Source organism: Ambystoma mexicanum, chromosome 11 (assembly GCF_040938575.1).
Source record: "Ambystoma mexicanum isolate Mex_15411 chromosome 11, UKY_AmexF1_1, whole genome shotgun sequence".
NCBI lineage: Eukaryota > Metazoa > Chordata > Amphibia > Caudata > Ambystomatidae > Ambystoma > Ambystoma mexicanum.
In genome coordinates, this window is record NC_090934.1 from 1,179,693,513 (window position 1) to 1,179,716,678 (window position 23,166).

General features: G+C 50.8%; 14 non-coding genes across 14 annotated transcripts; all 14 read left to right on the top strand.

Moving 5' to 3' along the window:
- The first annotated feature begins 1,365 nt into the window (after positions 1 to 1,365).
- Positions 1,366 to 1,448, top strand: TRNAL-CAG (transfer RNA leucine (anticodon CAG)). Its single transcript has one exon. It is a non-coding gene; the product is annotated as a tRNA-Leu (tRNA).
- Positions 1,449 to 3,028: 1,580 nt separating this feature from the next.
- On the top strand, positions 3,029 to 3,111 carry TRNAL-CAG (transfer RNA leucine (anticodon CAG)). The gene has a single exon. It is a non-coding gene; the product is annotated as a tRNA-Leu (tRNA).
- Positions 3,112 to 4,141: 1,030 nt separating this feature from the next.
- TRNAL-CAG (transfer RNA leucine (anticodon CAG)) lies at positions 4,142 to 4,224 on the top strand. The gene has a single exon. It is a non-coding gene; the product is annotated as a tRNA-Leu (tRNA).
- A 2,116-nt stretch (positions 4,225 to 6,340) lies between these two features.
- TRNAL-CAG (transfer RNA leucine (anticodon CAG)) lies at positions 6,341 to 6,423 on the top strand. The gene has a single exon. It is a non-coding gene; the product is annotated as a tRNA-Leu (tRNA).
- A 1,580-nt stretch (positions 6,424 to 8,003) lies between these two features.
- Positions 8,004 to 8,086, top strand: TRNAL-CAG (transfer RNA leucine (anticodon CAG)). Its single transcript has one exon. It is a non-coding gene; the product is annotated as a tRNA-Leu (tRNA).
- A 1,570-nt stretch (positions 8,087 to 9,656) lies between these two features.
- Positions 9,657 to 9,739, top strand: TRNAL-CAG (transfer RNA leucine (anticodon CAG)). The gene has a single exon. It is a non-coding gene; the product is annotated as a tRNA-Leu (tRNA).
- A 1,570-nt stretch (positions 9,740 to 11,309) lies between these two features.
- On the top strand, positions 11,310 to 11,392 carry TRNAL-CAG (transfer RNA leucine (anticodon CAG)). Its single transcript has one exon. It is a non-coding gene; the product is annotated as a tRNA-Leu (tRNA).
- Positions 11,393 to 12,972: 1,580 nt separating this feature from the next.
- Positions 12,973 to 13,055, top strand: TRNAL-CAG (transfer RNA leucine (anticodon CAG)). Its single transcript has one exon. It is a non-coding gene; the product is annotated as a tRNA-Leu (tRNA).
- A 1,580-nt stretch (positions 13,056 to 14,635) lies between these two features.
- Positions 14,636 to 14,718, top strand: TRNAL-CAG (transfer RNA leucine (anticodon CAG)). The gene has a single exon. It is a non-coding gene; the product is annotated as a tRNA-Leu (tRNA).
- Positions 14,719 to 15,748: 1,030 nt separating this feature from the next.
- Positions 15,749 to 15,831, top strand: TRNAL-CAG (transfer RNA leucine (anticodon CAG)). The gene has a single exon. It is a non-coding gene; the product is annotated as a tRNA-Leu (tRNA).
- Positions 15,832 to 17,947: 2,116 nt separating this feature from the next.
- Positions 17,948 to 18,030, top strand: TRNAL-CAG (transfer RNA leucine (anticodon CAG)). The gene has a single exon. It is a non-coding gene; the product is annotated as a tRNA-Leu (tRNA).
- Positions 18,031 to 19,610: 1,580 nt separating this feature from the next.
- Positions 19,611 to 19,693, top strand: TRNAL-CAG (transfer RNA leucine (anticodon CAG)). The gene has a single exon. It is a non-coding gene; the product is annotated as a tRNA-Leu (tRNA).
- Positions 19,694 to 21,273: 1,580 nt separating this feature from the next.
- TRNAL-CAG (transfer RNA leucine (anticodon CAG)) lies at positions 21,274 to 21,356 on the top strand. The gene has a single exon. It is a non-coding gene; the product is annotated as a tRNA-Leu (tRNA).
- Positions 21,357 to 22,936: 1,580 nt separating this feature from the next.
- TRNAL-CAG (transfer RNA leucine (anticodon CAG)) lies at positions 22,937 to 23,019 on the top strand. The gene has a single exon. It is a non-coding gene; the product is annotated as a tRNA-Leu (tRNA).
- Positions 23,020 to 23,166: the final 147 nt, after the last annotated feature.

Genomic DNA, 23,166 nt, shown 5'->3' on the forward strand with positions numbered 1-23,166 from the left:
CTGTGCTAGCTTTGTGGACTTGCAAATGGGCGCAGCGCGGCATTTTGTCTTTGGAAAAAATGCATAAAGAACCCAACGTCTTGTCCTTTTCACTGGGCCTAGTTGGAATGAAGTGACCTATTTGAAATGGGGGTCAGGTGGAAAGTTAGTGTGACATAGTGGGAGGCAGATGGAGGAGTGAGTGGGGGGAAGCGAGAGGTAAAAAGGCAGGCAGAGGAGTGAACACAGTTCTTCCTCCTCGCCCTCTGCCCAACCAACCACCTGCCTGCCCAAACGGCCACGAACGGCCATTGTATATAGGCTTTGCTGGCAGAACTCTCTAGCCCTGTCATTTAGAGTGAGTCCTGTGCAGGAGTACAGGGAGATCAGGCCGGCCCATACACAGTCCTTTCAGCCTAAACAGGCTCCCCGGGACTAGTGCCCAACCTCTTGTGACCAAGAAGGCTCTAGCACACTGCCTGAACCTCCTGAAGGGTTGGACACAGTGCATGCTTTTATTTGCATAAACCAGCCCGCCTCCTGCCTTCCTATTTCCTGAGGTGTAGTTGCTTGTGTCTGTTAACAGGTGGCAGGCAGCACCGTTCTGCAGAAACATGAAAGACTCATGTGTGCTTGTGACAAGTAGCTGCTGTACATAGGGATTGAACCCTGCACGTCTGTGCCAGTAGTCGTTGTATGAGTGCTGCCCTGCCTGTGATTATTCTTTTGGGAGGAATTGGGAGACTTTAATGCAATAGGAGAGGATTTTAGGCGGGTGGTCTTTGAGACTTTCCAACATTGCCTCTAAGCCGCATCTGAGGGATGCAAATGGCAGAGTCAGGATGGCCGAGTGGTCTAAGGCGCTGCGTTCAGGTCGCAGTGGGTTCGAATCCCACCTCTGACATGTCTGTAACAGATTTTTTCTTTTCATTTGATTGTAACATTCCAGGCGTCCTATAACTGCTGGCCAAGGCTTTCTGGAACAGGGAGATGGAGTTGGAGCACGCACTGCAGGCCTCATGGTTGATTTCCAGTGCTTCCTGTATTTCCTCGCTTCTTTTTTGGGAAAGTGAACTCCAGTGAAAAACCATCTTTGGACTGGGCCGGCCTTGTGGACATGCAAACGGGCGCACCGCGACATTTTGCCTTTGGAAAAAATGCATAAAGAACCCAATGTGTTGTCCTTTTAACTGGGCCTAGTGGGAATGAAGTGACATTTTTAAAATGGATGGGGAGGGTGGTGGGTTAGGAGGGGTGGGTGGGATGCGCGAGAGTATATTCCTGGCAGACTGTGGAGACATTTTAGGAAATCCAAGAGGATTTAAGTGTGGTCAAAGACTTGCCAACATAGCCTCTAAGCCGATTCAGGCGAGCGCCTAAGGCAGAGTCAGGATGGCCGAGTGGTCTAAGGCGCTGCGTTCAGGTCGCAGTCTCCTCTGGAGGCGTGGGTTCGAATCCCACTTCTGACATGCCTGAAATGGGTTTTTACTTTTCATGTGATTGCATTCCACGCTTCCTATAACTGCCGGCCACGGATTTCTGGAACAGGGAGATGGAGTTGGAGCTTGCTCCACACACTCCCGTCCTCCAGCTAGGTCTGCAGTTGGTCCTGGAATGCTTGACTGCCCTTTTGGCAGGTGTACTACAGTGCTTAAATGAAAAACCGTCTTAGGACTGTGCTAGCTTTGTGGACTTGCAAATGGGCGCAGCGCGGCATTTTGTCTTTGGAAAAAATGCATAAAGAACCCAACGTCTTGTCCTTTTCACTGGGCCTAGTTGGAATGAAGTGACCTATTTGAAATGGGGGTCAGGTGGAAAGTTAGTGTGACATAGTGGGAGGCAGATGGAGGAGTGAGTGGGGGGAAGCGAGAGGTAAAAAGGCAGGCAGAGGAGTGAACACAGTTCTTCCTCCTCGCCCTCTGCCCAACCAACCACCTGCCTGCCCAAACGGCCCCGAACGGCCACGAACGGCCATTGTATATAGGCTTTGCTGGCAGAACTCTTTAGCCCTGTAATTTAGAGTGAGTCCTGTGCAGGAGTACAGGGAGATCAGGCCGGCCCATACACAGTCCTTTCAGCCTAAACAGGCTCCCCGGCACTAGTGCCCAACCTCTTGTGACCAAGAAGGCTCTAGCACACTGCCTGAACCTCCTGAAGGGTTGGACACAGTGCATGCTTTTATTTGCATAAACCAGCCCGCCTCCTGCCTTCCTATTTCCTGAGGTGTAGTTGCTTGTGTCTGTTAACAGGTGGCAGGCAGCACCGTTCTGCAGAAACATGAAAGACTCATGTGTGCTTGTGACAAGTAGCTGCTGTACATAGGGATTGAACCCTGCACGTCTGTGCCAGTAGTCGTTGTATGAGTGCTGCCCTGCCTGTGATTATTCTTTTGGGAGGAATTGGGAGACTTTAATGCAATAGGAGAGGATTTTAGGCGGGTGGTCTTTGAGACTTTCCAACATTGCCTCTAAGCCGCATCTGAGGGGTGCAAATGGCAGAGTCAGGATGGCCGAGTGGTCTAAGGCGCTGCGTTCAGGTCGCAGTGGGTTCGAATCCCACCTCTGACATGTCTGTAACAGATTTTTTCTTTTCATTTGATTGTAACATTCCAGGCGTCCTATAACTGCTGGCCAAGGCTTTCTGGAACAGGGAGATGGAGTTGGAGCACGCACTGCAGGCCTCATGGTTGATTTCCAGTGCTTCCTGTATTTCCTCGCTTCTTTTTTGGGAAAGTGAACTCCAGTGAAAAACCATCTTTGGACTGGGCCGGCCTTGTGGACATGCAAACGGGCGCACCGCGACATTTTGCCTTTGGAAAAAATGCATAAAGAACCCAATGTGTTGTCCTTTTAACTGGGCCTAGTGGGAATGAAGTGACATTTTTAAAATGGATGGGGAGGGTGGTGGGTTAGGAGGGGTGGGTGGGATGCGCGAGAGTATATTCCTGGCAGACTGTGGAGACATTTTAGGAAATCCAAGAGGATTTAAGTGTGGTCAAAGACTTGCCAACATAGCCTCTAAGCCGATTCAGGCGAGCGCCTAAGGCAGAGTCAGGATGGCCGAGTGGTCTAAGGCGCTGCGTTCAGGTCGCAGTCTCCTCTGGAGGCGTGGGTTCGAATCCCACTTCTGACATGCCTGAAATGGGTTTTTACTTTTCATGTGATTGCATTCCACGCTTCCTATAACTGCCGGCCACGGATTTCTGGAACAGGGAGATGGAGTTGGAGCTTGCTCCACACACTCCCGTCCTCCAGCTAGGTCTGCAGTTGGTCCTGGAATGCTTGACTGCCCTTTTGGCAGGTGTACTACAGTGCTTAAATGAAAAACCGTCTTAGGACTGTGCTAGCTTTGTGGACTTGCAAATGGGCGCAGCGCGGCATTTTGTCTTTGGAAAAAATGCATAAAGAACCCAACGTCTTGTCCTTTTCACTGGGCCTAGTTGGAATGAAGTGACCTATTTGAAATGGGGGTCAGGTGGAAAGTTAGTGTGACATAGTGGGAGGCAGATGGAGGAGTGAGTGGGGGGAAGCGAGAGGTAAAAAGGCAGGCAGAGGAGTGAACACAGTTCTTCCTCCTCGCCCTCTGCCCAACCAACCACCTGCCTGCCCAAACGGCCCCGAACGGCCACGAACGGCCATTGTATATAGGCTTTGCTGGCAGAACTCTTTAGCCCTGTAATTTAGAGTGAGTCCTGTGCAGGAGTACAGGGAGATCAGGCCGGCCCATACACAGTCCTTTCAGCCTAAACAGGCTCCCCGGCACTAGTGCCCAACCTCTTGTGACCAAGAAGGCTCTAGCACACTGCCTGAACCTCCTGAAGGGTTGGACACAGTGCATGCTTTTATTTGCATAAACCAGCCCGCCTCCTGCCTTCCTATTTCCTGAGGTGTAGTTGCTCGTGTCTGTTAACAGGTGGCAGGCAGCACCGTTCTGCAGAAACATGAAAGACTCATGTGTGCTTGTGACAAGTAGCTGCTGTACATAGGGATTGAACCCTGCACGTCTGTGCCAGTAGTCGTTGTATGAGTGCTGCCCTGCCTGTGATTATTCTTTTGGGAGGAATTGGGAGACTTTAATGCAATAGGAGAGGATTTTAGGCGGGTGGTCTTTGAGACTTTCCAACATTGCCTCTAAGCCGCATCTGAGGGGTGCAAATGGCAGAGTCAGGATGGCCGAGTGGTCTAAGGCGCTGCGTTCAGGTCGCAGTCTCCTCTGGAGGCGTGGGTTCGAATCCCACTTCTGACATGTCTGTAACAGAATTTTTCTTTTCATTTGATTGTAACATTCCAGGCGTCCTATAACTGCTGGCCAAGGCTTTCTGGAACAGGGAGATGGAGTTGGAGCACGCACTGCAGGCCTCATGGTTGATTTCCAGTGCTTCCTGTATTTCCTCGCTTCTTTTTTGGGAAAGTGAACTCCAGTGAAAAACCATCTTTGGACTGGGCCGGCCTTGTGGACATGCAAACGGGCGCACCGCGACATTTTGCCTTTGGAAAAAATGCATAAAGAACCCAATGTGTTGTCCTTTTAACTGGGCCTAGTGGGAATGAAGTGACATTTTTAAAATGGATGGGGAGGGTGGTGGGTTAGGAGGGGTGGGTGGGATGCGCAAGAGTATATTCCTGGCAGACTGTGGAGACATTTTAGGAAATCCAAGAGGATTTAAGTGTGGTCAAAGACTTGCCAACATAGCCTCTAAGCCGATTCAGGCAAGCGCCTAAGGCAGAGTCAGGATGGCCGAGTGATCTAAGGTGCTGCGTTCAGGTCTGGGTTCGAATCCCACTTCTGACATGCCTGAAACGGGTTTTTACTTTTCATGTGATTGCATTCCACGCTTCCTATAACTGCCGGCCTCGGACTTCTGGAACAGGGAGATGGAGTTGGAGCTTGCTCCACACACTCCCGTCCTCCAGCTAGGTCTGCAGTTCGTCCTGGAATGCTTCACTGCCCTTTTGGCAGGTGTACTACAGTGCTTAAATGAAAAACCGTCTTAGGACTGTGCTAGCTTTGTGGACTTGCAAATGGGCGCAGCGCGGCATTTTGTCTTTGGAAAAAATGCATAAAGAACCCAACGTCTTGTCCTTTTCACTGGGCCTAGTTGGAATGAAGTGACCTATTTGAAATGGAGGTCAGGAGGAAAGTTAGTGTGACATAGTGGGAGGCAGATGGAGGAGTGAGTGGGGGGAAGCGAGAGGTAAAAAGGCAGGCAGAGGAGTGAACACAGTTCTTCCTCCTCGCCCTCTGCCCAACCAACCACCTGCCTGCCCAAACGGCCACGAACGGCCATTGTATATAGGCTTTGCTGGCAGAACTCTCTAGCCCTGTCATTTAGAGTGAGTCCTGTGCAGGAGTACAGGGAGATCAGGCCGGCCCATACACAGTCCTTTCAGCCTAAACAGGCTCCCCGGGACTAGTGCCCAACCTCTTGTGACCAAGAAGGCTCTAGCACACTGCCTGAACCTCCTGAAGGGTTGGACACAGTGCATGCTTTTATTTGCATAAACCAGCCCGCCTCCTGCCTTCCTATTTCCTGAGGTGTAGTTGCTTGTGTCTGTTAACAGGTGGCAGGCAGCACCGTTCTGCAGAAACATGAAAGACTCATGTGTGCTTGTGACAAGTAGCTGCTGTACATAGGGATTGAACCCTGCACGTCTGTGCCAGTAGTCGTTGTATGAGTGCTGCCCTGCCTGTGATTATTCTTTTGGGAGGAATTGGGAGACTTTAATGCAATAGGAGAGGATTTTAGGCGGGTGGTCTTTGAGACTTTCCAACATTGCCTCTAAGCCGCATCTGAGGGATGCAAATGGCAGAGTCAGGATGGCCGAGTGGTCTAAGGCGCTGCGTTCAGGTCGCAGTGGGTTCGAATCCCACCTCTGACATGTCTGTAACAGATTTTTTCTTTTCATTTGATTGTAACATTCCAGGCGTCCTATAACTGCTGGCCAAGGCTTTCTGGAACAGGGAGATGGAGTTGGAGCACGCACTGCAGGCCTCATGGTTGATTTCCAGTGCTTCCTGTATTTCCTCGCTTCTTTTTTGGGAAAGTGAACTCCAGTGAAAAACCATCTTTGGACTGGGCCGGCCTTGTGGACATGCAAACGGGCGCACCGCGACATTTTGCCTTTGGAAAAAATGCATAAAGAACCCAATGTGTTGTCCTTTTAACTGGGCCTAGTGGGAATGAAGTGACATTTTTAAAATGGATGGGGAGGGTGGTGGGTTAGGAGGGGTGGGTGGGATGCGCGAGAGTATATTCCTGGCAGACTGTGGAGACATTTTAGGAAATCCAAGAGGATTTAAGTGTGGTCAAAGACTTGCCAACATAGCCTCTAAGCCGATTCAGGCGAGCGCCTAAGGCAGAGTCAGGATGGCCGAGTGGTCTAAGGCGCTGCGTTCAGGTCGCAGTCTCCTCTGGAGGCGTGGGTTCGAATCCCACTTCTGACATGCCTGAAATGGGTTTTTACTTTTCATGTGATTGCATTCCACGCTTCCTATAACTGCCGGCCACGGATTTCTGGAACAGGGAGATGGAGTTGGAGCTTGCTCCACACACTCCCGTCCTCCAGCTAGGTCTGCAGTTGGTCCTGGAATGCTTGACTGCCCTTTTGGCAGGTGTACTACAGTGCTTAAATGAAAAACCGTCTTAGGACTGTGCTAGCTTTGTGGACTTGCAAATGGGCGCAGCGCGGCATTTTGTCTTTGGAAAAAATGCATAAAGAACCCAACGTCTTGTCCTTTTCACTGGGCCTAGTTGGAATGAAGTGACCTATTTGAAATGGGGGTCAGGTGGAAAGTTAGTGTGACATAGTGGGAGGCAGATGGAGGAGTGAGTGGGGGGAAGCGAGAGGTAAAAAGGCAGGCAGAGGAGTGAACACAGTTCTTCCTCCTCGCCCTCTGCCCAACCAACCACCTGCCTGCCCAAACGGCCCCGAACGGCCACGAACGGCCATTGTATATAGGCTTTGCTGGCAGAACTCTTTAGCCCTGTAATTTAGAGTGAGTCCTGTGCAGGAGTACAGGGAGATCAGGCCGGCCCATACACAGTCCTTTCAGCCTAAACAGGCTCCCCGGCACTAGTGCCCAACCTCTTGTGACCAAGAAGGCTCTAGCACACTGCCTGAACCTCCTGAAGGGTTGGACACAGTGCATGCTTTTATTTGCATAAACCAGCCCGCCTCCTGCCTTCCTATTTCCTGAGGTGTAGTTGCTCGTGTCTGTTAACAGGTGGCAGGCAGCACCGTTCTGCAGAAACATGAAAGACTCATGTGTGCTTGTGACAAGTAGCTGCTGTACATAGGGATTGAACCCTGCACGTCTGTGCCAGTAGTCGTTGTATGAGTGCTGCCCTGCCTGTGATTATTCTTTTGGGAGGAATTTGGAGACTTTAATGCAATAGGAGAGGATTTTAGGCGGGTGGTCTTTGAGACTTTCCAACATTGCCTCTAAGCCGCATCTGAGGGGTGCAAACGGCAGAGTCAGGATGGCCGAGTGGTCTAAGGCGCTGCGTTCAGGTCGCAGTGGGTTCGAATCCCACCTCTGACATGTCTGTAACAGATTTTTTCTTTTCATTTGATTGTAACATTCCAGGCGTCCTATAACTGCTGGCCAAGGCTTTCTGGAACAGGGAGATGGAGTTGGAGCACGCACTGCAGGCCTCATGGTTGATTTCCAGTGCTTCCTGTATTTCCTCGCTTCTTTTTTGGGAAAGTGAACTCCAGTGAAAAACCATCTTTGGACTGGGCCGGCCTTGTGGACATGCAAACGGGCGCACCGCGACATTTTGCCTTTGGAAAAAATGCATAAAGAACCCAATGTGTTGTCCTTTTAACTGGGCCTAGTGGGAATGAAGTGACATTTTTAAAATGGATGGGGAGGGTGGTGGGTTAGGAGGGGTGGGTGGGATGCGCGAGAGTATATTCCTGGCAGACTGTGGAGACATTTTAGGAAATCCAAGAGGATTTAAGTGTGGTCAAAGACTTGCCAACATAGCCTCTAAGCCGATTCAGGCGAGCGCCTAAGGCAGAGTCAGGATGGCCGAGTGGTCTAAGGCGCTGCGTTCAGGTCGCAGTCTCCTCTGGAGGCGTGGGTTCGAATCCCACTTCTGACATGCCTGAAATGGGTTTTTACTTTTCATGTGATTGCATTCCACGCTTCCTATAACTGCCGGCCACGGATTTCTGGAACAGGGAGATGGAGTTGGAGCTTGCTCCACACACTCCCGTCCTCCAGCTAGGTCTGCAGTTGGTCCTGGAATGCTTGACTGCCCTTTTGGCAGGTGTACTACAGTGCTTAAATGAAAAACCGTCTTAGGACTGTGCTAGCTTTGTGGACTTGCAAATGGGCGCAGCGCGGCATTTTGTCTTTGGAAAAAATGCATAAAGAACCCAACGTCTTGTCCTTTTCACTGGGCCTAGTTGGAATGAAGTGACCTATTTGAAATGGGGGTCAGGTGGAAAGTTAGTGTGACATAGTGGGAGGCAGATGGAGGAGTGAGTGGGGGGAAGCGAGAGGTAAAAAGGCAGGCAGAGGAGTGAACACAGTTCTTCCTCCTCGCCCTCTGCCCAACCAACCACCTGCCTGCCCAAACGGCCACGAACGGCCATTGTATATAGGCTTTGCTGGCAGAACTCTTTAGCCCTGTAATTTAGAGTGAGTCCTGTGCAGGAGTACAGGGAGATCAGGCCGGCCCATACACAGTCCTTTCAGCCTAAACAGGCTCCCCGGCACTAGTGCCCAACCTCTTGTGACCAAGAAGGCTCTAGCACACTGCCTGAACCTCCTGAAGGGTTGGACACAGTGCATGCTTTTATTTGCATAAACCAGCCCGCCTCCTGCCTTCCTATTTCCTGAGGTGTAGTTGCTCGTGTCTGTTAACAGGTGGCAGGCAGCACCGTTCTGCAGAAACATGAAAGACTCATGTGTGCTTGTGACAAGTAGCTGCTGTACATAGGGATTGAACCCTGCACGTCTGTGCCAGTAGTCGTTGTATGAGTGCTGCCCTGCCTGTGATTATTCTTTTGGGAGGAATTGGGAGACTTTAATGCAATAGGAGAGGATTTTAGGCGGGTGGTCTTTGAGACTTTCCAACATTGCCTCTAAGCCGCATCTGAGGGATGCAAATGGCAGAGTCAGGATGGCCGAGTGGTCTAAGGCGCTGCGTTCAGGTCGCAGTGGGTTCGAATCCCACCTCTGACATGTCTGTAACAGATTTTTTCTTTTCATTTGATTGTAACATTCCAGGCGTCCTATAACTGCTGGCCAAGGCTTTCTGGAACAGGGAGATGGAGTTGGAGCACGCACTGCAGGCCTCATGGTTGATTTCCAGTGCTTCCTGTATTTCCTCGCTTCTTTTTTGGGAAAGTGAACTCCAGTGAAAAACCATCTTTGGACTGGGCCGGCCTTGTGGACATGCAAACGGGCGCACCGCGACATTTTGCCTTTGGAAAAAATGCATAAAGAACCCAATGTGTTGTCCTTTTAACTGGGCCTAGTGGGAATGAAGTGACATTTTTAAAATGGATGGGGAGGGTGGTGGGTTAGGAGGGGTGGGTGGGATGCGCGAGAGTATATTCCTGGCAGACTGTGGAGACATTTTAGGAAATCCAAGAGGATTTAAGTGTGGTCAAAGACTTGCCAACATAGCCTCTAAGCCGATTCAGGCGAGCGCCTAAGGCAGAGTCAGGATGGCCGAGTGGTCTAAGGCGCTGCGTTCAGGTCGCAGTCTCCTCTGGAGGCGTGGGTTCGAATCCCACTTCTGACATGCCTGAAATGGGTTTTTACTTTTCATGTGATTGCATTCCACGCTTCCTATAACTGCCGGCCACGGATTTCTGGAACAGGGAGATGGAGTTGGAGCTTGCTCCACACACTCCCGTCCTCCAGCTAGGTCTGCAGTTGGTCCTGGAATGCTTGACTGCCCTTTTGGCAGGTGTACTACAGTGCTTAAATGAAAAACCGTCTTAGGACTGTGCTAGCTTTGTGGACTTGCAAATGGGCGCAGCGCGGCATTTTGTCTTTGGAAAAAATGCATAAAGAACCCAACGTCTTGTCCTTTTCACTGGGCCTAGTTGGAATGAAGTGACCTATTTGAAATGGGGGTCAGGTGGAAAGTTAGTGTGACATAGTGGGAGGCAGATGGAGGAGTGAGTGGGGGGAAGCGAGAGGTAAAAAGGCAGGCAGAGGAGTGAACACAGTTCTTCCTCCTCGCCCTCTGCCCAACCAACCACCTGCCTGCCCAAACGGCCACGAACGGCCATTGTATATAGGCTTTGCTGGCAGAACTCTCTAGCCCTGTCATTTAGAGTGAGTCCTGTGCAGGAGTACAGGGAGATCAGGCCGGCCCATACACAGTCCTTTCAGCCTAAACAGGCTCCCCGGGACTAGTGCCCAACCTCTTGTGACCAAGAAGGCTCTAGCACACTGCCTGAACCTCCTGAAGGGTTGGACACAGTGCATGCTTTTATTTGCATAAACCAGCCCGCCTCCTGCCTTCCTATTTCCTGAGGTGTAGTTGCTTGTGTCTGTTAACAGGTGGCAGGCAGCACCGTTCTGCAGAAACATGAAAGACTCATGTGTGCTTGTGACAAGTAGCTGCTGTACATAGGGATTGAACCCTGCACGTCTGTGCCAGTAGTCGTTGTATGAGTGCTGCCCTGCCTGTGATTATTCTTTTGGGAGGAATTGGGAGACTTTAATGCAATAGGAGAGGATTTTAGGCGGGTGGTCTTTGAGACTTTCCAACATTGCCTCTAAGCCGCATCTGAGGGATGCAAATGGCAGAGTCAGGATGGCCGAGTGGTCTAAGGCGCTGCGTTCAGGTCGCAGTGGGTTCGAATCCCACCTCTGACATGTCTGTAACAGATTTTTTCTTTTCATTTGATTGTAACATTCCAGGCGTCCTATAACTGCTGGCCAAGGCTTTCTGGAACAGGGAGATGGAGTTGGAGCACGCACTGCAGGCCTCATGGTTGATTTCCAGTGCTTCCTGTATTTCCTCGCTTCTTTTTTGGGAAAGTGAACTCCAGTGAAAAACCATCTTTGGACTGGGCCGGCCTTGTGGACATGCAAACGGGCGCACCGCGACATTTTGCCTTTGGAAAAAATGCATAAAGAACCCAATGTGTTGTCCTTTTAACTGGGCCTAGTGGGAATGAAGTGACATTTTTAAAATGGATGGGGAGGGTGGTGGGTTAGGAGGGGTGGGTGGGATGCGCGAGAGTATATTCCTGGCAGACTGTGGAGACATTTTAGGAAATCCAAGAGGATTTAAGTGTGGTCAAAGACTTGCCAACATAGCCTCTAAGCCGATTCAGGCGAGCGCCTAAGGCAGAGTCAGGATGGCCGAGTGGTCTAAGGCGCTGCGTTCAGGTCGCAGTCTCCTCTGGAGGCGTGGGTTCGAATCCCACTTCTGACATGCCTGAAATGGGTTTTTACTTTTCATGTGATTGCATTCCACGCTTCCTATAACTGCCGGCCACGGATTTCTGGAACAGGGAGATGGAGTTGGAGCTTGCTCCACACACTCCCGTCCTCCAGCTAGGTCTGCAGTTGGTCCTGGAATGCTTGACTGCCCTTTTGGCAGGTGTACTACAGTGCTTAAATGAAAAACCGTCTTAGGACTGTGCTAGCTTTGTGGACTTGCAAATGGGCGCAGCGCGGCATTTTGTCTTTGGAAAAAATGCATAAAGAACCCAACGTCTTGTCCTTTTCACTGGGCCTAGTTGGAATGAAGTGACCTATTTGAAATGGGGGTCAGGTGGAAAGTTAGTGTGACATAGTGGGAGGCAGATGGAGGAGTGAGTGGGGGGAAGCGAGAGGTAAAAAGGCAGGCAGAGGAGTGAACACAGTTCTTCCTCCTCGCCCTCTGCCCAACCAACCACCTGCCTGCCCAAACGGCCCCGAACGGCCACGAACGGCCATTGTATATAGGCTTTGCTGGCAGAACTCTTTAGCCCTGTAATTTAGAGTGAGTCCTGTGCAGGAGTACAGGGAGATCAGGCCGGCCCATACACAGTCCTTTCAGCCTAAACAGGCTCCCCGGCACTAGTGCCCAACCTCTTGTGACCAAGAAGGCTCTAGCACACTGCCTGAACCTCCTGAAGGGTTGGACACAGTGCATGCTTTTATTTGCATAAACCAGCCCGCCTCCTGCCTTCCTATTTCCTGAGGTGTAGTTGCTTGTGTCTGTTAACAGGTGGCAGGCAGCACCGTTCTGCAGAAACATGAAAGACTCATGTGTGCTTGTGACAAGTAGCTGCTGTACATAGGGATTGAACCCTGCACGTCTGTGCCAGTAGTCGTTGTATGAGTGCTGCCCTGCCTGTGATTATTCTTTTGGGAGGAATTGGGAGACTTTAATGCAATAGGAGAGGATTTTAGGCGGGTGGTCTTTGAGACTTTCCAACATTGCCTCTAAGCCGCATCTGAGGGGTGCAAATGGCAGAGTCAGGATGGCCGAGTGGTCTAAGGCGCTGCGTTCAGGTCGCAGTGGGTTCGAATCCCACCTCTGACATGTCTGTAACAGATTTTTTCTTTTCATTTGATTGTAACATTCCAGGCGTCCTATAACTGCTGGCCAAGGCTTTCTGGAACAGGGAGATGGAGTTGGAGCACGCACTGCAGGCCTCATGGTTGATTTCCAGTGCTTCCTGTATTTCCTCGCTTCTTTTTTGGGAAAGTGAACTCCAGTGAAAAACCATCTTTGGACTGGGCCGGCCTTGTGGACATGCAAACGGGCGCACCGCGACATTTTGCCTTTGGAAAAAATGCATAAAGAACCCAATGTGTTGTCCTTTTAACTGGGCCTAGTGGGAATGAAGTGACATTTTTAAAATGGATGGGGAGGGTGGTGGGTTAGGAGGGGTGGGTGGGATGCGCGAGAGTATATTCCTGGCAGACTGTGGAGACATTTTAGGAAATCCAAGAGGATTTAAGTGTGGTCAAAGACTTGCCAACATAGCCTCTAAGCCGATTCAGGCGAGCGCCTAAGGCAGAGTCAGGATGGCCGAGTGGTCTAAGGCGCTGCGTTCAGGTCGCAGTCTCCTCTGGAGGCGTGGGTTCGAATCCCACTTCTGACATGCCTGAAATGGGTTTTTACTTTTCATGTGATTGCATTCCACGCTTCCTATAACTGCCGGCCACGGATTTCTGGAACAGGGAGATGGAGTTGGAGCTTGCTCCACACACTCCCGTCCTCCAGCTAGGTCTGCAGTTGGTCCTGGAATGCTTGACTGCCCTTTTGGCAGGTGTACTACAGTGCTTAAATGAAAAACCGTCTTAGGACTGTGCTAGCTTTGTGGACTTGCAAATGGGCGCAGCGCGGCATTTTGTCTTTGGAAAAAATGCATAAAGAACCCAACGTCTTGTCCTTTTCACTGGGCCTAGTTGGAATGAAGTGACCTATTTGAAATGGGGGTCAGGTGGAAAGTTAGTGTGACATAGTGGGAGGCAGATGGAGGAGTGAGTGGGGGGAAGCGAGAGGTAAAAAGGCAGGCAGAGGAGTGAACACAGTTCTTCCTCCTCGCCCTCTGCCCAACCAACCACCTGCCTGCCCAAACGGCCCCGAACGGCCACGAACGGCCATTGTATATAGGCTTTGCTGGCAGAACTCTTTAGCCCTGTAATTTAGAGTGAGTCCTGTGCAGGAGTACAGGGAGATCAGGCCGGCCCATACACAGTCCTTTCAGCCTAAACAGGCTCCCCGGCACTAGTGCCCAACCTCTTGTGACCAAGAAGGCTCTAGCACACTGCCTGAACCTCCTGAAGGGTTGGACACAGTGCATGCTTTTATTTGCATAAACCAGCCCGCCTCCTGCCTTCCTATTTCCTGAGGTGTAGTTGCTTGTGTCTGTTAACAGGTGGCAGGCAGCACCGTTCTGCAGAAACATGAAAGACTCATGTGTGCTTGTGACAAGTAGCTGCTGTACATAGGGATTGAACCCTGCACGTCTGTGCCAGTAGTCGTTGTATGAGTGCTGCCCTGCCTGTGATTATTCTTTTGGGAGGAATTGGGAGACTTTAATGCAATAGGAGAGGATTTTAGGCGGGTGGTCTTTGAGACTTTCCAACATTGCCTCTAAGCCGCATCTGAGGGGTGCAAATGGCAGAGTCAGGATGGCCGAGTGGTCTAAGGCGCTGCGTTCAGGTCGCAGTGGGTTCGAATCCCACCTCTGACATGTCTGTAACAGATTTTTTCTTTTCATTTGATTGTAACATTCCAGGCGTCCTATAACTGCTGGCCAAGGCTTTCTGGAACAGGGAGATGGAGTTGGAGCACGCACTGCAGGCCTCATGGTTGATTTCCAGTGCTTCCTGTATTTCCTCGCTTCTTTTTTGGGAAAGTGAACTCCAGTGAAAAACCATCTTTGGACTGGGCCGGCCTTGTGGACATGCAAACGGGCGCACCGCGACATTTTGCCTTTGGAAAAAATGCATAAAGAACCCAATGTGTTGTCCTTTTAACTGGGCCTAGTGGGAATGAAGTGACATTTTTAAAATGGATGGGGAGGGTGGTGGGTTAGGAGGGGTGGGTGGGATGCGCGAGAGTATATTCCTGGCAGACTGTGGAGACATTTTAGGAAATCCAAGAGGATTTAAGTGTGGTCAAAGACTTGCCAACATAGCCTCTAAGCCGATTCAGGCGAGCGCCTAAGGCAGAGTCAGGATGGCCGAGTGGTCTAAGGCGCTGCGTTCAGGTCGCAGTCTCCTCTGGAGGCGTGGGTTCGAATCCCACTTCTGACATGCCTGAAATGGGTTTTTACTTTTCATGTGATTGCATTCCACGCTTCCTATAACTGCCGGCCACGGATTTCTGGAACAGGGAGATGGAGTTGGAGCTTGCTCCACACACTCCCGTCCTCCAGCTAGGTCTGCAGTTGGTCCTGGAATGCTTGACTGCCCTTTTGGCAGGTGTACTACAGTGCTTAAATGAAAAACCGTCTTAGGACTGTGCTAGCTTTGTGGACTTGCAAATGGGCGCAGCGCGGCATTTTGTCTTTGGAAAAAATGCATAAAGAACCCAACGTCTTGTCCTTTTCACTGGGCCTAGTTGGAATGAAGTGACCTATTTGAAATGGGGGTCAGGTGGAAAGTTAGTGTGACATAGTGGGAGGCAGATGGAGGAGTGAGTGGGGGGAAGCGAGAGGTAAAAAGGCAGGCAGAGGAGTGAACACAGTTCTTCCTCCTCGCCCTCTGCCCAACCAACCACCTGCCTGCCCAAACGGCCCCGAACGGCCACGAACGGCCATTGTATATAGGCTTTGCTGGCAGAACTCTTTAGCCCTGTAATTTAGAGTGAGTCCTGTGCAGGAGTACAGGGAGATCAGGCCGGCCCATACACAGTCCTTTCAGCCTAAACAGGCTCCCCGGCACTAGTGCCCAACCTCTTGTGACCAAGAAGGCTCTAGCACACTGCCTGAACCTCCTGAAGGGTTGGACACAGTGCATGCTTTTATTTGCATAAACCAGCCCGCCTCCTGCCTTCCTATTTCCTGAGGTGTAGTTGCTCGTGTCTGTTAACAGGTGGCAGGCAGCACCGTTCTGCAGAAACATGAAAGACTCATGTGTGCTTGTGACAAGTAGCTGCTGTACATAGGGATTGAACCCTGCACGTCTGTGCCAGTAGTCGTTGTATGAGTGCTGCCCTGCCTGTGATTATTCTTTTGGGAGGAATTGGGAGACTTTAATGCAATAGGAGAGGATTTTAGGCGGGTGGTCTTTGAGACTTTCCAACATTGCCTCTAAGCCGCATCTGAGGGGTGCAAATGGCAGAGTCAGGATGGCCGAGTGGTCTAAGGCGCTGCGTTCAGGTCGCAGTCTCCTCTGGAGGCGTGGGTTCGAATCCCACTTCTGACATGTCTGTAACAGAATTTTTCTTTTCATTTGATTGTAACATTCCAGGCGTCCTATAACTGCTGGCCAAGGCTTTCTGGAACAGGGAGATGGAGTTGGAGCACGCACTGCAGGCCTCATGGTTGATTTCCAGTGCTTCCTGTATTTCCTCGCTTCTTTTTTGGGAAAGTGAACTCCAGTGAAAAACCATCTTTGGACTGGGCCGGCCTTGTGGACATGCAAACGGGCGCACCGCGACATTTTGCCTTTGGAAAAAATGCATAAAGAACCCAATGTGTTGTCCTTTTAACTGGGCCTAGTGGGAATGAAGTGACATTTTTAAAATGGATGGGGAGGGTGGTGGGTTAGGAGGGGTGGGTGGGATGCGCAAGAGTATATTCCTGGCAGACTGTGGAGACATTTTAGGAAATCCAAGAGGATTTAAGTGTGGTCAAAGACTTGCCAACATAGCCTCTAAGCCGATTCAGGCAAGCGCCTAAGGCAGAGTCAGGATGGCCGAGTGATCTAAGGTGCTGCGTTCAGGTCTGGGTTCGAATCCCACTTCTGACATGCCTGAAACGGGTTTTTACTTTTCATGTGATTGCATTCCACGCTTCCTATAACTGCCGGCCTCGGACTTCTGGAACAGGGAGATGGAGTTGGAGCTTGCTCCACACACTCCCGTCCTCCAGCTAGGTCTGCAGTTCGTCCTGGAATGCTTCACTGCCCTTTTGGCAGGTGTACTACAGTGCTTAAATGAAAAACCGTCTTAGGACTGTGCTAGCTTTGTGGACTTGCAAATGGGCGCAGCGCGGCATTTTGTCTTTGGAAAAAATGCATAAAGAACCCAACGTCTTGTCCTTTTCACTGGGCCTAGTTGGAATGAAGTGACCTATTTGAAATGGAGGTCAGGAGGAAAGTTAGTGTGACATAGTGGGAGGCAGATGGAGGAGTGAGTGGGGGGAAGCGAGAGGTAAAAAGGCAGGCAGAGGAGTGAACACAGTTCTTCCTCCTCGCCCTCTGCCCAACCAACCACCTGCCTGCCCAAACGGCCACGAACGGCCATTGTATATAGGCTTTGCTGGCAGAACTCTCTAGCCCTGTCATTTAGAGTGAGTCCTGTGCAGGAGTACAGGGAGATCAGGCCGGCCCATACACAGTCCTTTCAGCCTAAACAGGCTCCCCGGGACTAGTGCCCAACCTCTTGTGACCAAGAAGGCTCTAGCACACTGCCTGAACCTCCTGAAGGGTTGGACACAGTGCATGCTTTTATTTGCATAAACCAGCCCGCCTCCTGCCTTCCTATTTCCTGAGGTGTAGTTGCTTGTGTCTGTTAACAGGTGGCAGGCAGCACCGTTCTGCAGAAACATGAAAGACTCATGTGTGCTTGTGACAAGTAGCTGCTGTACATAGGGATTGAACCCTGCACGTCTGTGCCAGTAGTCGTTGTATGAGTGCTGCCCTGCCTGTGATTATTCTTTTGGGAGGAATTGGGAGACTTTAATGCAATAGGAGAGGATTTTAGGCGGGTGGTCTTTGAGACTTTCCAACATTGCCTCTAAGCCGCATCTGAGGGATGCAAATGGCAGAGTCAGGATGGCCGAGTGGTCTAAGGCGCTGCGTTCAGGTCGCAGTGGGTTCGAATCCCACCTCTGACATGTCTGTAACAGATTTTTTCTTTTCATTTGATTGTAACATTCCAGGCGTCCTATAACTGCTGGCCAAGGCTTTCTGGAACAGGGAGATGGAGTTGGAGCACGCACTGCAGGCCTCATGGTTGATTTCCAGTGCTTCCTGTATTTCCTCGCTTCTTTTTTGGGAAAGTGAACTCCAGTGAAAAACCATCTTTGGACTGGGCCGGCCTTGTGGACATGCAAACGGGCGCACCGCGACATTTTGCCTTTGGAAAAAATGCATAAAGAACCCAATGTGTTGTCCTTTTAACTGGGCCTAGTGGGAATGAAGTGACATTTTTAAAATGGATGGGGAGGGTGGTGGGTTAGGAGGGGTGGGTGGGATGCGCGAGAGTATATTCCTGGCAGACTGTGGAGACATTTTAGGAAATCCAAGAGGATTTAAGTGTGGTCAAAGACTTGCCAACATAGCCTCTAAGCCGATTCAGGCGAGCGCCTAAGGCAGAGTCAGGATGGCCGAGTGGTCTAAGGCGCTGCGTTCAGGTCGCAGTCTCCTCTGGAGGCGTGGGTTCGAATCCCACTTCTGACATGCCTGAAATGGGTTTTTACTTTTCATGTGATTGCATTCCACGCTTCCTATAACTGCCGGCCACGGATTTCTGGAACAGGGAGATGGAGTTGGAGCTTGCTCCACACACTCCCGTCCTCCAGCTAGGTCTGCAGTTGGTCCTGGAATGCTTGACTGCCCTTTTGGCAGGTGTACTACAGTGCTTAAATGAAAAACCGTCTTAGGACTGTGCTAGCTTTGTGGACTTGCAAATGGGCGCAGCGCGGCATTTTGTCTTTGGAAAAAATGCATAAAGAACCCAACGTCTTGTCCTTTTCACTGGGCCTAGTTGGAATGAAGTGACCTATTTGAAATGGGGGTCAGGTGGAAAGTTAGTGTGACATAGTGGGAGGCAGATGGAGGAGTGAGTGGGGGGAAGCGAGAGGTAAAAAGGCAGGCAGAGGAGTGAACACAGTTCTTCCTCCTCGCCCTCTGCCCAACCAACCACCTGCCTGCCCAAACGGCCCCGAACGGCCACGAACGGCCATTGTATATAGGCTTTGCTGGCAGAACTCTTTAGCCCTGTAATTTAGAGTGAGTCCTGTGCAGGAGTACAGGGAGATCAGGCCGGCCCATACACAGTCCTTTCAGCCTAAACAGGCTCCCCGGCACTAGTGCCCAACCTCTTGTGACCAAGAAGGCTCTAGCACACTGCCTGAACCTCCTGAAGGGTTGGACACAGTGCATGCTTTTATTTGCATAAACCAGCCCGCCTCCTGCCTTCCTATTTCCTGAGGTGTAGTTGCTCGTGTCTGTTAACAGGTGGCAGGCAGCACCGTTCTGCAGAAACATGAAAGACTCATGTGTGCTTGTGACAAGTAGCTGCTGTACATAGGGATTGAACCCTGCACGTCTGTGCCAGTAGTCGTTGTATGAGTGCTGCCCTGCCTGTGATTATTCTTTTGGGAGGAATTTGGAGACTTTAATGCAATAGGAGAGGATTTTAGGCGGGTGGTCTTTGAGACTTTCCAACATTGCCTCTAAGCCGCATCTGAGGGGTGCAAACGGCAGAGTCAGGATGGCCGAGTGGTCTAAGGCGCTGCGTTCAGGTCGCAGTGGGTTCGAATCCCACCTCTGACATGTCTGTAACAGATTTTTTCTTTTCATTTGATTGTAACATTCCAGGCGTCCTATAACTGCTGGCCAAGGCTTTCTGGAACAGGGAGATGGAGTTGGAGCACGCACTGCAGGCCTCATGGTTGATTTCCAGTGCTTCCTGTATTTCCTCGCTTCTTTTTTGGGAAAGTGAACTCCAGTGAAAAACCATCTTTGGACTGGGCCGGCCTTGTGGACATGCAAACGGGCGCACCGCGACATTTTGCCTTTGGAAAAAATGCATAAAGAACCCAATGTGTTGTCCTTTTAACTGGGCCTAGTGGGAATGAAGTGACATTTTTAAAATGGATGGGGAGGGTGGTGGGTTAGGAGGGGTGGGTGGGATGCGCGAGAGTATATTCCTGGCAGACTGTGGAGACATTTTAGGAAATCCAAGAGGATTTAAGTGTGGTCAAAGACTTGCCAACATAGCCTCTAAGCCGATTCAGGCGAGCGCCTAAGGCAGAGTCAGGATGGCCGAGTGGTCTAAGGCGCTGCGTTCAGGTCGCAGTCTCCTCTGGAGGCGTGGGTTCGAATCCCACTTCTGACATGCCTGAAATGGGTTTTTACTTTTCATGTGATTGCATTCCACGCTTCCTATAACTGCCGGCCACGGATTTCTGGAACAGGGAGATGGAGTTGGAGCTTGCTCCACACACTCCCGTCCTCCAGCTAGGTCTGCAGTTGGTCCTGGAATGCTTGACTGCCCTTTTGGCAGGTGTACTACAGTGCTTAAATGAAAAACCGTCTTAGGACTGTGCTAGCTTTGTGGACTTGCAAATGGGCGCAGCGCGGCATTTTGTCTTTGGAAAAAATGCATAAAGAACCCAACGTCTTGTCCTTTTCACTGGGCCTAGTTGGAATGAAGTGACCTATTTGAAATGGGGGTCAGGTGGAAAGTTAGTGTGACATAGTGGGAGGCAGATGGAGGAGTGAGTGGGGGGAAGCGAGAGGTAAAAAGGCAGGCAGAGGAGTGAACACAGTTCTTCCTCCTCGCCCTCTGCCCAACCAACCACCTGCCTGCCCAAACGGCCCTGAACGGCCACGAACGGCCATTGTATATAGGCTTTGCTGGCAGAACTCTTTAGCCCTGTAATTTAGAGTGAGTCCTGTGCAGGAGTACAGGGAGATCAGGCCGGCCCATACACAGTCCTTTCAGCCTAAACAGGCTCCCCGGCACTAGTGCCCAACCTCTTGTGACCAAGAAGGCTCTAGCACACTGCCTGAACCTCCTGAAGGGTTGGACACAGTGCATGCTTTTATTTGCATAAACCAGCCCGCCTCCTGCCTTCCTATTTCCTGAGGTGTAGTTGCTCGTGTCTGTTAACAGGTGGCAGGCAGCACCGTTCTGCAGAAACATGAAAGACTCATGTGTGCTTGTGACAAGTAGCTGCTGTACATAGGGATTGAACCCTGCACGTCTGTGCCAGTAGTCGTTGTATGAGTGCTGCCCTGCCTGTGATTATTCTTTTGGGAGGAATTTGGAGACTTTAATGCAATAGGAGAGGATTTTAGGCGGGTGGTCTTTGAGACTTTCCAACATTGCCTCTAAGCCGCATCTGAGGGGTGCAAACGGCAGAGTCAGGATGGCCGAGTGGTCTAAGGCGCTGCGTTCAGGTCGCAGTGGGTTCGAATCCCACCTCTGACATGTCTGTAACAGATTTTTTCTTTTCATTTGATTGTAACATTCCAGGCGTCCTATAACTGCTGGCCAAGGCTTTCTGGAACAGGGAGATGGAGTTGGAGCACGCACTGCAGGCCTCATGGTTGATTTCCAGTGCTTCCTGTATTTCCTCGCTTCTTTTTTGGGAAAGTGAACTCCAGTGAAAAACCATCTTTGGACTGGGCCGGCCTTGTGGACATGCAAACGGGCGCACCGCGACATTTTGCCTTTGGAAAAAATGCATAAAGAACCCAATGTGTTGTCCTTTTAACTGGGCCTAGTGGGAATGAAGTGACATTTTTAAAATGGATGGGGAGGGTGGTGGGTTAGGAGGGGTGGGTGGGATGCGCGAGAGTATATTCCTGGCAGACTGTGGAGACATTTTAGGAAATCCAAGAGGATTTAAGTGTGGTCAAAGACTTGCCAACATAGCCTCTAAGCCGATTCAGGCGAGCGCCTAAGGCAGAGTCAGGATGGCCGAGTGGTCTAAGGCGCTGCGTTCAGGTCGCAGTCTCCTCTGGAGGCGTGGGTTCGAATCCCACTTCTGACATGCCTGAAATAGGTTTTTACTTTTCATGTGATTGCATTCCACGCTTCCTATAACTGCCGGCCACGGATTTCTGGAACAGGGAGATGGAGTTGGAGCTTGCTCCACACACTCCCGTCCTCCAGCTAGGTCTGCAGTTGGTCCTGGAATGCTTGACTGCCCTTTTGGCAGGTGTACTACAGTGCTTAAATGAAAAACCGTCTTAGGACTGTGCTAGCTTTGTGGACTTGCAAATGGGCGCAGCGCGGCATTTTGTCTTTGGAAAAAATGCATAAAGAACCCAACGTCTTGTCCTTTTCACTGGGCCTAGTTGGAATGAAGTGACCTATTTGAAATGGGGGTCAGGTGGAAAGTTAGTGTGACATAGTGGGAGGCAGATGGAGGAGTGAGTGGGGGGAAGCGAGAGGTAAAAAGGCAGGCAGAGGAGTGAACACAGTTCTTCCTCCTCGCCCTCTGCCCAACCAACCACCTGCCTGCCCAAACGGCCCCGAACGGCCACGAACGGCCATTGTATATAGGCTTTGCTGGCAGAACTCTTTAGCCCTGTAATTTAGAGTGAGTCCTGTGCAGGAGTACAGGGAGATCAGGCCGGCCCATACACAGTCCTTTCAGCCTAAACAGGCTCCCCGGCACTAGTGCCCAACCTCTTGTGACCAAGAAGGCTCTAGCACACTGCCTGAACCTCCTGAAGGGTTGGACACAGTGCATGCTTTTATTTGCATAAACCAGCCCGCCTCCTGCCTTCCTATTTCCTGAGGTGTAGTTGCTCGTGTCTGTTAACAGGTGGCAGGCAGCACCGTTCTGCAGAAACATGAAAGACTCATGTGTGCTTGTGACAAGTAGCTGCTGTACATAGGGATTGAACCCTGCACGTCTGTGCCAGTAGTCGTTGTATGAGTGCTGCCCTGCCTGTGATTATTCTTTTGGGAGGAATTTGGAGACTTTAATGCAATAGGAGAGGATTTTAGGCGGGTGGTCTTTGAGACTTTCCAACATTGCCTCTAAGCCGCATCTGAGGGGTGCAAACGGCAGAGTCAGGATGGCCGAGTGGTCTAAGGCGCTGCGTTCAGGTCGCAGTGGGTTCGAATCCCACCTCTGACATGTCTGTAACAGATTTTTTCTTTTCATTTGATTGTAACATTCCAGGCGTCCTATAACTGCTGGCCAAGGCTTTCTGGAACAGGGAGATGGAGTTGGAGCACGCACTGCAGGCCTCATGGTTGATTTCCAGTGCTTCCTGTATTTCCTCGCTTCTTTTTTGGGAAAGTGAACTCCAGTGAAAAACCATCTTTGGACTGGGCCGGCCTTGTGGACATGCAAACGGGCGCACCGCGACATTTTGCCTTTGGAAAAAATGCATAAAGAACCCAATGTGTTGTCCTTTTAACTGGGCCTAGTGGGAATGAAGTGACATTTTTAAAATGGATGGGGAGGGTGGTGGGTTAGGAGGGGTGGGTGGGATGCGCGAGAGTATATTCCTGGCAGACTGTGGAGACATTTTAGGAAATCCAAGAGGATTTAAGTGTGGTCAAAGACTTGCCAACATAGCCTCTAAGCCGATTCAGGCGAGCGCCTAAGGCAGAGTCAGGATGGCCGAGTGGTCTAAGGCGCTGCGTTCAGGTCGCAGTCTCCTCTGGAGGCGTGGGTTCGAATCCCACTTCTGACATGCCTGAAATGGGTTTTTACTTTTCATGTGATTGCATTCCACGCTTCCTATAACTGCCGGCCACGGATTTCTGGAACAGGGAGATGGAGTTGGAGCTTGCTCCACACACTCCCGTCCTCCAGCTAGGTCTGCAGTTGGTCCTGGAAT